The 13,342-nt window shown below is 43.3% G+C and overlaps 1 long non-coding RNA gene across 1 annotated transcript in view; it reads right to left on the reverse strand.

The window, feature by feature from the left end:
• LOC123281730 (uncharacterized) overlaps nt 1-13,342 on the reverse strand; it is a 38,217-nt gene that overhangs the window by 8,272 nt on the left and 16,603 nt on the right. The window contains exons 4-5 of the long non-coding RNA XR_011499085.1: nt 900-1,062; nt 91-320 (exon numbers count right to left, since the gene is read on the reverse strand). This is a non-coding gene — a long non-coding RNA (uncharacterized lncRNA). The remainder of the gene's footprint in view (nt 1-90; nt 321-899; nt 1,063-13,342) is intronic.

Here is a 13,342-nt window from a genome sequence, read left to right on the forward strand (position 1 = left end):
AAGTTAATTTTAATAGTATGTCTTTTTAAGCCCAATATACCTAAAACGTTATCATTCAAAATGTGATCAATATTAAAAAAGATATTTTACCTTTTATTTTTTAGACAGTTTTCAAATTCTGCTGTATATCTTGCACTTAAAGCATGTCTGGATCCAGACTTAAACATTTCCAGTGCTCTATAGCCACATGTGGCTAGTCGCTTCTGTGTTGGGCAGTCCAGGCTTGGACGTGGGACTTGTCTTCTCTGAACACTTGCTCGCGGGATGCTCCTCTGGGAACCTGTCCATCACGATGGGAGAAGCCCAGCCGGAAAGAGGGCCTGTGGGGCAGCAACACGACCCAGCTGAGCTCCTAGCTGGAAGCCAGCATTCCAACTTGCTGTCCATAGGAGCAAGCCCTCCCAGAAGCGCATCCAGCCACATAGGAGCCAACCCAGCTGAGGCCACAGGGAACAAAGATGAGCTCTACCTCTCGAGCACTGCCCAAATTGCAGAATCTGGAACAGGTGCATAGCTGTTGCTGTTCTAAGCCATCAACATGGTGATTTGTTAAGTAACAAAAGATAACCAAAACAAGTGATCAAGGATACCAGCTGATGGAGCATTAACGATTTTTGTCTCTCCCTCAGGCATTCATTCATTTTCATTTTGTCTCTCCTGTATGCTCACTTGGAGTCACTGGAAGATGTAAAAGTAGGAGTAAAAGTCTTGGTCACCATCTGCAAGGAATTTACAGGCTAGCTCAGAAGTTACTGCTCTGTGTGAGGAGCATTAGCTCAGGAGCATGCAGATGCTGGGTTTTTATCATGGCTTTGCCACCATATCTGTCTGCTCAGGTTGTTCTATGACAAAATGTCACAGACTGGGTAGCTTAAACAACAAAAAGTTTATTTTCTCACATTTCTGGAGGTAGAAGTCCAGGATCAAGGTGCCAGCAAATTTGGTTTCTGGTGGGAGCTCTCTTCCTGGCTTTCAGACAGGAACCTTCTGCCTGTGTCCTCTCACGGCCTTTCCTCTGTGCGCACATGGTGGGAGAGAGCTCTCTGGTGTCTCTTCCTCCTCCTGTAAGGACACCAGCGTAATTATATGACAGCAGTAATATAATTGCCTCCTTAAAGGCCCCATCTCCAAGTCTAGTTACACAGGGGTTAGGGCTTCAACAAATGAATTCAGGCTGGGTTAGAGGCAGCACGTACAATTTAGTCCATAACAGCCACTAAACTTCCGGGTAATCTTGGCCAATTTAGTTCACCTCTCTGAGCAGTTTTACTGCTATATCCTTTCACGTAAGTATGATATGAGCATGAAAGGAGACTATAGACGTGAAAGAGAAGGTGGAAAAAGAAAAATATTCAAAAATAATAGAGGATATCCTGGACTTTTGTCAATCTTCGTATATTCTAGGCATCAATAAGTGATGCTAAATAAATAAATGACTGAATGAACAAATAAAAAACCAAAACTAAGGAATAGGGGAGAAAATTGATCATGACACATGCAAAAACAAAAGAAGAAAATTTTGCCTAGACCCAATGATTCCTGCTGGGTAGATGATGGAGTCGATTAAAACAATGATGAGGAGAAGGCTGAAGGGGAAGACGAGGCTGGCTGGTCTCCTGTGAGCACCTACCATGTTTCAGAGAACATGCAAAATGGTGAATACAGGTTAGTGTCCATTCTTTTGTATTATTAATGAAGCAACAGAGCAACCCTCTGACGTGGGCACAGTTAGCTTAGGTCTCTTGAGAGAGGGATCGAAACCCAACTAAGCGAGTTCAAGTCAGTCAGAAGAGAAACCACAGGTAGAAAAGAACAGAGGTGAGACCACCTTTCAAGGAGGTTCCATTCGCATCTGAGTGAAGAAACTGGGGCAAAAGGAAGGCTGGAGACAGGAAGCAGGGTAAGAGATTCTTGCACAATGTCTTTAGGAGCAGGAGAAAGAAGAGGGACAAGAAGGAGGAGGAAGGGGAAAAGGGGAAAAGAGATTGAAGGGAAGGAGAAATAATAAAATTCGTAGTAGTGGGCCTGGCTCCAGTAGCTGTGGCAGCAGCAGCAGCAGCAGTGCTGGTTTAACGGGTGTGGGAACCGTGCAGTTGCGCAGGGCCCGCACTTAGAAGGGGCCTCTGCTCAGAAGGGCTCTGTGCTTAGTTAATGCTCTGCTCTCACCATCTTGAAATTCTTAATTGTTTTTATTTTTAATGAAGTTTTTTTTTTTTTTTGCAGGGGAAGATTTGCCCTATGCGAACATCTATGCCAATCTTCCTCCTTTTTTTCCCCACCCCCAAGCCCCAGTAGATAGTTGTGTAGAGTTGTAAGTTCTTCTGGTTCTTCTATGTGAGCTGCTGCCAAAGCATGACTACTGGCAGACCAGTGGTGTGGTTCTGAACCTGGGAACCAAACCTGGGCTGCTGAAGTGGAGCATGCCAAACTTTAACTGCTAGGCCATCAGGGCTGCCTCTTGAAACTCAGTTTTTTTTTTTGAGGAAGATTAGCCATGAGCTAACATCTTCCCCCAATCCTCCTCTTTTTGCTGAGGAAGACTGGCCCTGAGCTAACGTCTGTGCCCATCTTCCTCTACTTTATATGTGGGATGCCTACCACAGCATGGCTTGACAAGCGGTGCCATGTGCACACCGAGGATCCGAACTGGCAAACTCCAGGCCACCGAAGCGGAACGTGAGAACTTTGCTATGCCACTGGGCTGGCTGGTCCCTGAAACTCTTAACTTTTGATCAAGGAGCCCCACATTTTAATTTTGCACTGGGCCCCACAAATTATTACTACAGTCCTAGTGCTGTAGTATGGAAGCTCTCATGCCCTGTGCACACGTGACCTCATTTCCATGGGACTACAGATGAGCACAAGGGCCATGAGCAGACAGGAAAGACTCAGAAGGGATGGGGAGCAAGTCATCCTCCAGTGGCCAAGAGGCTATGGGACAAAGCAGAGGAATGACCAGTATAGCCTGTGAACACAACGCCCATGGTGTCCCTCTCTTCCCCAGGGAGGTGCCCAGAAGTCACAAAGAGAAAGTCATGCTCTTGTCTACAGTGGTCAAGTTAGAGGAGGCATCTTTAGCAGCAGACAGCTGCTGTCCCAATGGCATGTCACAGGCAGACAGAGTTCTATAGTTCCTTGACTCTGCACTTGCTGTTAAACTTATTTAATGTACAGAAAATCCTTGACATCATTCATTCATCCATTCATTCATTCATCCAACATTTTATGAACTCTCAGGGAATGGCGGGTGCCATGCTGATTTTAAGAAAGAAGCAAAAATAAATAAACTCATCCTTTCCTTCAGGAAGCTCTCAATTATTGACCTCAAAATTATAAGATATGTCCAAAATATAATGCAAGAAAGTGTTAAGTGCTGGGATCTTGGAGTTTACCTAAAGGCCAAGAGGCCCTCTGAATTGGCCCGAGTGGCAAGTGAATGGTGGAAAATTGGAGGTTGACATCTAATTCATGAAGGCTTGACTTCTCTTCATTTATCCTACAAGCATCTCTGCTTTTGAGGGATCTGCAAAAATAGCCTCCCCTCCTAGGCTGTCCCTCTCCATAGGTTGTCCCTGCCACCTGCAAATGTTGAATCGCAGCAACTCTTCCCCAAACCTCTAGACGCCCTGAGCTGGAACTCTCAGCTGAGCAAACACAGCCACAGACCCTCTGGTTGAGTGGATGTGGGGAGAGGACACGGTGTGAAATGAGAATGAAGTGTAAACTCCCCCACGGTTGGCCGCAATCCCGTAACACAAAACACAAGCGCAACCAGACCGCGTGGGAGCTCTCCACCTCACCAGTCTAGAACCAACTGAACCAGGAACAAGTTAAGCCCCTTGCTGAAAAGAAAAACTACAAAACAAAACATTGCATCTTAAAGCAGCATTCCTAGAAGCTGCGGTCAGAGACCTCATGAAAGTGCCGGCCACTCCGCTCTCTGCCTCCCTGCTCCCTAAGCTTTCATAAACACTTCCCATTTCATAAAAGTTGCAGTTTTACACATGATTTCTAAGCTGCCAAAAATGTACAGTGTGCACGGCCCCGCCTGTTCCAACATGTTTTATAAACATAACAAGCTGTAGCAGCCGCCCCAGATGTTTTCACAACCTATTTTTTTTTCATAATTTAAAATCTGTTCGACCTGATGTTTTTTGCTCCGTGTGCATTTCAACTGTAAAAAAGGAAACTGAAATATTATTCATGTGGTGCTGTGCTGTTACACCTAATTTCTTCTCAAGTTCACACTAAACTGAAATGTCTCTAGGAACCTTAAAAAAGGCAGCAGCCGAGGAAGTGAGGAAATATGTCAAGGACTTGTAAATAAACAGCTGGCTCCCAACATATGGATTTTCTTCTATATTTTTCAGGTGCCACAATCTCCCATCCGTATCTGCCAGCCCTGCAGCACACAGCATAATTCAACTGTAATTGATAATGTAAGGGCAGATGGAGAGGACTGTCAACTCCTCCCCTGGATCTCTGGGGACGCTGCAGAAATCAAAGCAGATGGCCCAATTGCATCTTCTTTATGTGTTGCGGCAAGCTCCTCTGTCTGCAGGATAATGGATCATTACGGCCTGCTGTGTACAAACACCAATACGCTTTTAAATCTGGTTCTCGAGCTTATGAAAAAGCACTATATTTCATATTAATTTGTGAAGCTGCACTTAACAAGGTCCACTGTTGTTAATTTACGAGTTGGAAGCAGGCAGAGGGAGAAATTCACATGGAGAGCTCTCCCCTGCCTCCTCCCCTCCCCCATTTTGCTTCTGTCTTAGCCCTCCCCCCAGGCCTGCCTCCCATCAGGCCAGCGGTGGTCAGCACAAGGGAACACGATATCCTGATCTGCTGCTCTGATACGGGATTGACGAATTGGATTCCACCAGTTGGAGGTTTGCAGAAAACTCCATTGTAGAAGAGGTTGGTTTGCTCCCCCATCAATGGCGTGGATGATGAGAAGGAGAAAAGTCTCGGAACTTTCCTTTCCACACTACCTCTTGCCGCCAATGACGAAAAAGAAGACAAGGGGAATAGGGCACCCATAGCCCCCCTGCCTGATCACAGTGTTCTTGGGGAAGGGTCCAGGGCAAGACTACAAAATCGGGAAGGTTTTCAATGGTACACACGCATCCACTTTGAAGACATTTTTATCTTTGTTGTTTCTTAATTGGCAAATATTTTTGACCCCCTACCGTGAGCCAGAAAATATCGTGGGTCCAGAGGAGACCAAGGGAAATACAAAGGACCCATACCTCTAGCAGCTTGTGGCTGTGGATTCCTCAAGTGAAAACTTGTGCAGAACATGATCAAGGTGTTTAGCTGGCCCCAGAATACAATAGGGACGCGGAAGTGGAACAAATAAATCCTGCTCGGGGACCTAGAAGTTGTGGCCTAAGGAGAAAGTAGGACTTGGCCAGGTGACAGAATGTGCTGGAGAGGTCGGGGCCTTGTAGGTTTCCATACGTGGGATGCAGAACATTTGAGCATCCTTGAACCGGAACGGGGAAGAACTACATTTCTCCCTTCTGGCCCTGGGCCTACCTTGTTCTCTGTCCCATTCCAAAATCTTAAAGCCAGCTGCGCGTGTGTGCCTTTTCCTGAGATGCTGGTGACAAATGGCTTAAAGAAGGGGTTGGGACTCAAATGCCTACAGGGATCTAGCAGGTAACAGAAAGGTGTGCAGCTGGCCAGCTGTGTGGCACAGAGGATGTACACAAGGCTCGGGAGTGCAGATACATCCTGTGTAGACCAAAGAAATGCCCTGCTGGCCAGGGAGAGTGGAGGTCTCCAGCTTCAAAGCTAGTTTTTAAAACTAGTATTTCACATTCATTGCCCCGTTTGTTTCTCAAGCAGCACCCTAGAGTTCCTCAAAGACCACAAAACAGTGAATTTCTATAGAAGAGCTGTGGATGTGGCTTGCACAGGTCTCTGTGAATCTGTCCCGATCAGGGAAACCGTGAGTGAGGAAAGCAACGGCCACAAGGCCGCTCCCTGACCTTAGGCCATACCAGTTCCATCCTCACCTGGATGCCAAAAAACAGCCTAGGCTCACGTTTTGTTTAGATCTCACAAGGTAAAACAATAATTTTAATAACAGTAACAATTGACAAAATTTGAAAATTGAGAGATGTTAGAGCCAGCCCCAATGGCCTAGTGGTTAAAGTTTGTCACTTGCTACTTCGGCAGCCCGGGTTTGGTTTCTGGGTGCAAAACCACACCACCCATCTGTCAGTTGCCATGTGGTGGTGGCTCACGCAGAAGAACTAGAAGGATTTACAACCAGGATATGCAACCATGCACTGGGGCTTTGGGGAGGAAAAAAAAGTGGGAGAAGATTGGCAACAGATATTAGCTCAGGGCGAATCTTTCCATGCAAAAACAAAAAACATGGACCTTTAAAAGAAAAAATTGGGAGATGTTACCTATAGAGCTAGACTCCTAACTTCTAGAAATTTGGAAGATCTGACAACCTCAGGCTGCATCATCATCTGGAAGTCATCACCAGAGACCAAATACCACCAGCACCACTGCGGCATGGCCTCCATGGACACAGTCCAAAACCATCAGTTCGGTCAGCTCAGAACAAATGATTCTCACTCACACCTTTCCAGGTGGAAGTAGAAATCTCTGAAAAACAAGGCAGCTTTAGAAGGCAAAGACTTTTTCATAGGCCTTCAGATGGTAAATAATACAAATACCATTACTCTCACAGACAAGTAAACAAAAAATAAAACGAAGCCACATATGGCAGCCCTGGAGTGAATTTTTTCTTACTAACATGAATTAATTACATAGTAATCATGAGTGAGACACGATGCTCATGTTCATTACCTCATTTGCTAAGTTTTTTTGGCGAAAGAATAAAATAGTTCATGGTTTGTCACTAAACCAGCTTGAGCCATGACTGTATTCAATTGTCTGGAGCCAGGGGACAGTGTTAAATCTCCCAGAATCAAAACACTAGAAGAAAACACAGGAAGTAATCTCCTTGGATGAACTGGACAACAGCAGGGGGGTTAAGCTTTAATAATTAAGATTCCTAAGCCACCTTCTCTAATCTTTTTTTCAAAGCCTTAAATTCTTTCTTTTTTTCTTCCTTCCTTCCTTCTTTCTTCCTTTCTTTCTCTCTCTCTCTTTTTTCTCTCCTTCCTTCCTTTTCTCTCTCTCTTTTAAGAGATCCTTCTCATGTCTCCAGGGATCAAGTCTCATTTATCCATGGCCCCCAATATGCACAGTGCTCAGAGAATATGTTTTGAGCTAAACGGATTTTTGCCTTTCCTAACCCCCCATTTGGGTTGGTCTCCTTTCACTGAGAGTTAAAGATGTCAATGTGATGCGGGGTCGGTGAGCCAAGGAGTCGAAAGAAAGATTTCTTAGACTCTTAAGATCTGGCAGTAGTGCTCTTTTATTTAGAGAATAGTATAGAATAGCATGGGGACAGGACCCATGGGCAGTCAGAGCTCTGCTGCCGATTCTGCTGCCCCCGCTGGCATGGGGACAGGACCCATGGGCAGGCAGAGCTGCTGCTGCTGCCCCTGCTGGCATGGGGACAGGACCCATGGGCAGGCAGAGCTGGTGCGTGGGGACAAGACCCACGGGCAGTCAGAGCTCCTGCTGCTGCCCCGAGTTGAGGGTTAGGGCTAAATTTAAGGCATAGGTATGTGAGTCATCTCTTTACGAAGACAAAGGAAAGAACAAAAAAAAGTTAAAATGGTATCAGTGCAGGTGGGGTCTGGTTGTTGGGTGACCCCATGACTTTTAGACAAGAATCAAATTGGATTAAGTAAAGGTCAGAAGCCACCACCCTAAATCAGTTACATGAGATTGCCAGACAGCAACCAATTTAAGTTCTTGCCTTCCCCATTAAGAGTTTCTAGGGATAAGGTCATCTCTCTTCTTCTTCCTGGTACAGAGAGGGAGGCACCTTTTACAGATAGAGATTTAAATGTGTCCCAACAAGGGCAGGTTCCATTCCCCAGAGCCTCCTTCCCTGTCCCAGTTTATCAAAAGCAATCAGCCCAAAACAATCCCGATGCCAAAGAGTCATACCTTGGGGTGGCCAATTTCAGGTCCCTACAAGCTCATCCCCCGCTTCCTTCACAAATGCAAATGTCTCTCAAAAGGGCAAGCAAAATTCCAGTCCTCGGAGCCTGCTTCTCGTCTGTAGTTTTAAAAGTAACCAGCCTAAAAATCCTCATCATAAACCATTTTAAAATTAAGCAGCCTAAAAATCCTCATCAAGTGCTTGCTGTTACATTCTCTTAGTGTCTCTAACGCCTCTCTCCAGACATTAGCATCACGGCCAGCATTTGCTCCTGAAATGCAAGGACTTTCAAGCCAGAAAATCCAAACAAAGGCACAAGAGATCCAGGCTCCGTGGCTGGGGGTCTCAGTTTGCAATTTGAGGGTGTAGCTTCTCTGGGAGAAAAGACAAATCCTAAATTACAGCTTCATTTGGCAAATGTGGAATAATTTCACGTTGCCTTAGCCAGAGATCTCCGGGGCTGAGAGAGAAGCTAGAGGTCCTTACCCTCAGCTGCTCATGGAGACTTTGAGACCCACCTGCTGGAGGCGTCCCCGTATGGGCGGGGGATGTGATGGCTCACACTGATACTGCACAGGACAATTCAAGATGCTTGTGAAAGACAGTGCACGTTTATTAAGGCCTTGGATGGACCTTGTTGAGATTCTCATAGAATCTTGCCAGAAGGAATATGTATATGGGTGAGAAGTATCTAGAATTCCTTCTAAAATTGTCCCTTACTTTCCCTACCCATCAAATGGGATGTCATTGTCCCAACCCTCCAGCAATGTTTTAAAGACAAATTGAAGTCCATAAATGAGAAAGAGTTCTAAAATACCACACACATGAAACAGCTCCACTGTCATGGGCGAGGCCATCGGGCAGCACGTCAAAGAGCACGGGCTCTAGGAGAGAGAGAATTAGGTCTGAAGACGTTTCTGAGCCTCAGGTTCTTATCTGGAAAAGGCAGGTAACAACTACCTTAGAGCGGAGCAGCGAGGACAAAGTGAGATATGTTGGCAAAGTGCCTAGCATCATGCCTGGCAAATAGTGCATATTTGGTGATTAATAACAATAATAATAACAGAATAGTAATTAACACACATTCAACATTTTTCACATTCCAGGTACAGCATCAAATATTTGGAATGCTTTATCCCATTCATTCCTTATAACTACTCTGAGAGTTGTGATCTTATTATCTCCACTTTACAGAATAGGAAACTGAGGCCCAGAAAAATGAAATAATTTGCCGGATGCAAGCCAGGTAGGCTGATCACAGTGCTGAGCTCAGAAGCAAGATGCCACAGTGAGAGCCGTCGTTTATCATTGTCACTGTTAGAGCTACAGTGTAGCTTCCAAGTTATCTAACCCAGTCCCCGTGCCTACATATATTCTCTTTGCAACATCTAACATGGAGCTAGATCATCCCAGTTTTGCTTGAATGATCCTGATGATGGGACCCTCACTACCTGAAACGGCCCATCCAGCAGCAAAACCCTATAACCTAACATTCCTGAAATGCCTCTGGGGGTTTTGTGCCCTTAGAGATGGTCGGGAACAAGGAAAGACTGAGGAATAGTCCCCGGCTGGAAGAGACAACCAACAAATTACGAGTAAATCGAAAGTACAATTCTGGATTGGATCCTGGAAGAGGAAAATGAACATCCGGGAAAGGGCTGTCATTCACCTACTAGTACTGTACCAATGTCAAATTCCTGGTTTTGATCATCTCATTGTGATTATGTAAGGTGTTAACATTAAGGGAAGCTGGTGGAGGGGTATACAGAGACTCCGTACTTTTGCAACTTTTCTGTAAATCTAAAATTAGCTCAAACTAAAAAAGTTTTTTAAAATGTCCAAGAAACAAAGAAAATCTGAACGAATACTGAGAAAAGAGAGGGGATTTCCTTTAGAAGGAGAGGAGACATATCAGAGCGTTCCTGGAGTCTGCTGTACGCAGAACTTACATGAGAAGGAAACGAGACGGTGCCAGCAAGCCCGCCTGCGGGGGCCCCCCCAGCGCGGAGATGCTGTTGTTCCCACATGGGAACTGCCCCTCTCTGTACACAGCCGCTCTATCTGCACTAGACCGCGGCCCAGCCTCCCAGCCCACGACTCGGCCACCTCCAGCCTCAGCAAACCCAAGCAGCATGAATAGCCCTGAGCTGGTTACAAAACCCTCCTCACCCCAGAAAACTTCCGACCGCCTTCTGGAGCTAACATAACCCTGCAAACACTGATGGCTGTGGCCACCTGAGAGCAGGGCCTTGTCTCAGGCATCACAGGGGCCAGCACAATACCTAGTAGCACTTCACACAAGGCCACCAGTGCATGCACGGATGTGCAAGTTAGTGGAGGGATGGCCGTTAACTTGCCATTAACTAGTCCTCTGGGCCCAACAAATTCAGTGTTTAAGGTGAACTCTGAAAATAGTTTCATAATAAACTTATGTAGGTTATGTGCATAAGAAGTACTTTATTTTTTTTGTTTGCAAAAACACATTGTTTAAAAAAATTATTTTTCAGATAACATTGGTTTATAAAATTATATAAGTTTTAGGTGTACATCATTATATTTTGACTATATCTGTATAGACTACAACATAGTCCCCACTAAAGGGGACCTGAAACCATAAAACTTTAGAAGAAAACATAGGCAGTTGCCATCTGTCACAGTACAAATGGGCACTTTACTCCTGTTGCCCTCCTCCCAATCTCCTTCCTCTCTGGTAACCACCAACCTGTTCTCTGTATGTGTTTGTTTGTTTATCTTCCACATGTGATTGAAATTGTATGATATTTGTCATTCTCCATCTGACTCATTTCACTTAGCATAATAACCCCAAGGCCCATCCATGTTGTCACAAATGACAAGATTTCATTTTTTTTATGGCCGAGTAGTATTCCATTGTATGTATGTATATATAGATCACATCTTTATCCATTCATCCATTGATGGGCATTTAGGTTGTTTCCAAGCCTTGGCTATTGTGAGTAATGCTGCAATGAACATAGGGGTGCATATATCTATTTGAATTATTGATTTCATGTTCTTTGGATAAATACCCAGTAATGGAATCATTGGATCATATGGTATTTCTCTTTTTAATTTTTTGAGGGGTCTCCATAGTGTCTACACCAGTTTACATTCTCACCAACAGTGCTCAAGAGTTCCCTTTTCTCCACCAATTTCTTGTCTTTTTGGTAATAGCCATTCTGACTGGCATGAGGTGATATCTCTTTATGGTTTGGATTTGCATTTCCCTAAAAGTTAGTGAGGTTGAACATCTTTTCCTGTGCCTGTTGGCCATCTGTACATCTTCTTTGGAAAAATATCTGTTCAGATACTCTGCTAACGTGTTAATTGGGTTGTTTGGTTTTTTTGCAGTTGAGTTGTATGAGTTCTTTAGATATTTTCGACATGAACTCCCTATCAGATATATAATTGGCAAATATCTTCTCCCAATTGGTGGGTTGTCTTTTCATTCTGTTGAGGTTTCCTTTGCCACGCAGAAGCTTTTTAGTTTGATGCTGTAAAATTTATTTATTTTTTCTTGTATTTCCCTTGCCTGAGGAGACGTATTTAAAAAGATACTGCTAAGACTGATGTCAAAGAGTGTACTGCCTATGTTTTCTTCTAAAGTTTTATGGTTTCAGGTCTTATATTCAAGACTTTAACCTATTTTGAGTTACTTTTTGTGTATAGTGTAAGATACTGGTCTACTTTCATTCTTTTGCATGTGGCTGTGCAGTTTTCCCAGCACCATTTATTAAAGAAACCTTTCCTTTCTTCATCGTGTATTCTTAGCTCCTTTGTTAAAAATTAGCTGTCCATAAATGTGTGGTTTTATTTCTGGGTTTTCAATTCTCTTCCATTGATCTGTGTGTCTGTTTTTCTGCCAGTACCATGTTTTTTCAATTACCATAGCTTTGTAGTATATTTTGAAATCAAGGAGAGTGATATCTCCAGCTTTGTTCTGATAGGGATTGCATTGAATCAGCAGATGGCTTTAGGTAATATGGACATTTTAATTATGTTTATTCTTCCAATCCATGAACCTGGAATATCTTTCCATTTCTTGGTGAATTCTTCAATTTCAGCAATGTCTTATAGTATCTAGTGTACAGGTCTTTCACTTCCTTAATTAAATTTATTCCTAGGTATTTTATTCTTTTTGTGGAGAGATAAATGGGCTTGTATTCTTGATTTCTGCTAGTTTGTTGTTGATATATAGAAGCACAACTGATTTTTGCATGTTGATTTTGCACCCTGCAACTTTACTGTATTCATTATTTCTAATAGCTTTTCAGTGGGTTCTTTAGGATTTTCTACATATAAAGTCATGTCATCCACAGATAGTGACAGTTTCACTTCTTCCTCTCCAATTTGGATTCCTTTTACTTCTTTTTCTTGCCTAATTTCTCTGGCTAGAGCGGCAAGAGTAGGCATCCTTGTCTTGGTCCTGTTCTTAGAGGGATAGCTTTCAATTTTTCACCATTGGGTATCATGTTGGCTGTGGGTTGCTGTATACTGTATTTATTATGTTGAGGTATTTTCCTTCTACAGGCATTTTATTGAGAGTTTTGATCATAAATGGATGCTGAATCTTATTAAATGCTTTCCCTGCATTTATTGAGATGATCTTGTGATTTTTTTTATTCTTTATTCTGTTAACACGGTGTATCACATTGATTGGTTTGTGGATGTTGAACAATTCTTGCATCCCTGGAATAAATCCCACTTAATCATTGTGTATGACCCTTTTAATGTATTGTTGTATTCAATTTGCTAACTTTTCTTTTGAGGATTTTGGCATCTATGTTCATCAGCAATATTGGCTTGTAATTTTCTGTATTTGTGTTGTCCTTGTCTGTTTTTGGCATCAGGGTAATGTTGGCCAAATAAAATGAGTTGGGAAGCATGTCTTCCTCTTTAATTTTTTGGAAGCGTTTGAGAAGGATAAGTATTAAATCTTCTTTGAATGTTGGGTAGAATTCACCAGAGAAGCCATCTGGACCTGGACTTTTGTTTTGGGGGAGGTTTTGGATTACTGTCTCAATCTCTTGACTTGGGATTGGTCTATTCAGATGCTCTATTTCTTCTTGATTCAATTTTGAAAGGTTGTATGATTCTAAATATTTATCCATTTCTTCTAGGTTATCCAGTTTGTTGGCACATAGCTTTGTGTAGTATTCTCTTATAATCCTTTGTGTTTCTGTGGCATCTGTAGTAATTTCTCCTCTCTAATTTCTAATTTTATTTATTTGAGCCTTCTCTCTTTTTTTCTTAATGAGTCTAGCTAAGGGTTTGCCA

The sequence above is a fragment of the Equus asinus genome, chromosome 28 (assembly GCF_041296235.1).
Source record: "Equus asinus isolate D_3611 breed Donkey chromosome 28, EquAss-T2T_v2, whole genome shotgun sequence".
Classification (NCBI taxonomy): domain Eukaryota; kingdom Metazoa; phylum Chordata; class Mammalia; order Perissodactyla; family Equidae; genus Equus; species Equus asinus.